Source organism: Capricornis sumatraensis, chromosome 3 (genome assembly GCF_032405125.1).
Source record: "Capricornis sumatraensis isolate serow.1 chromosome 3, serow.2, whole genome shotgun sequence".
In the NCBI taxonomy this organism is placed as follows: Eukaryota; Metazoa; Chordata; class Mammalia; order Artiodactyla; family Bovidae; genus Capricornis; species Capricornis sumatraensis.
Window position 1 is genome coordinate 21119045 of NC_091071.1, and position 1242 is coordinate 21120286.

Here is a 1242-nt window from a genome sequence, read left to right on the forward strand (position 1 = left end):
CATGGGGTCGCAAAGAGTCGGACACAACTGAGCGCCTGAACTGAACTGGGTCTTCGTTGGTGCTAATGGTCCTTCTCTAGCTGTGGCGAGCTGGGACTGCTCTCTCGTTGTGGTGCCCTGGCTTCTCATTGGGGTGGCTTCTCTTCGTTGCGGAGCGCAGGCTCTAGAGCACAGACCCAGCAGCTGTGGGTCACAAGCTTAGTTGCCCCATGGCATGTGGAATCTTCCCAGAGCAGGATCAAACTCATGTCTCTTGCATTGGCAGGCAGATTCTTAACCACTGGATCACTAGGGAAGTCCGGAGAATCTTATCTTTAGGTGTGTTCATCATTTAAAATAAAAGAGTATATTCATATACCACTTGTGTAATTAAAACTTTTAAAAAATCCCTAGTGAATAGTGTTCACCTTTTAAAAAGACTAGAAGGGGCTTGGTTTAATTTAGGACCAAGTTCTCCCAGCCAACTGGGTATTTAATGAGTCAGATTCACTTCTGAAGCTATTTAATTGCTACTGAAGTGGCTTGAATCACTCATTCATGCTGGGAAGAAAAATAGGAGACTTTCATTTGGCTCTGTCTACTGAAAGCAAAAGCCTTTCCAGCTAGCATGGGCACATAGCCCAGGACCAACCAGGCAGCCTTAGAGAAGTCAGCAAATATTAACATGTAATCACATAAGTGACAATAATCATTTCAACAACGATAAAATAGCAGCAGCAACCACTTACACCTAGGTGGCACTTGCAGTGCCAGCTCTATTTTTTAAAATTCATTTATTTATTTATTTGGCTGGGCCTTACTTGCCGCACATGGGATCTTTGATCTTCACTGTGCATGTGGAACCTTGAGTTACAGCATGTGGGAAATAATTCCCTGACCAGGGATTGAACCTGGGCCCCTTGCATTGTGAGTGCAGAGTCTTAGCCACTGGACCACCAGAGAACTCCTCTGCCAACCAATGCTCTAAACATTTCACATGTACTAACTAACAATAGCCCAGGGAGGTAGAGACTATTAGCCTAAATGTACAGGAAGGAAATAGAGGCACACAGATTTCCACTCATTGCACATTCTGGGGATAAATTCCATCTCCTATTGTTTCCTCCTTGCCTGTTTCTTGTCTTTTTACTTCACTTATGAGGTTTGGATCATGTTGCAAGGCTTAATGGTGACGCGGCAAACAATGAGGCTATGGGGATGTTGACAGCAGGTGTTTCATTCTCGCTCCCCTGGCATACTGGC

General features: G+C 44.8%; 1 non-coding gene across 1 annotated transcript; it reads right to left on the reverse strand.

Moving 5' to 3' along the window:
- Window positions 1–869: 869 nt before the first annotated feature.
- On the reverse strand, window positions 870–942 carry TRNAV-CAC (transfer RNA valine (anticodon CAC)). The gene has a single exon. It is a non-coding gene; the product is annotated as a tRNA-Val (tRNA).
- Window positions 943–1242: the final 300 nt, after the last annotated feature.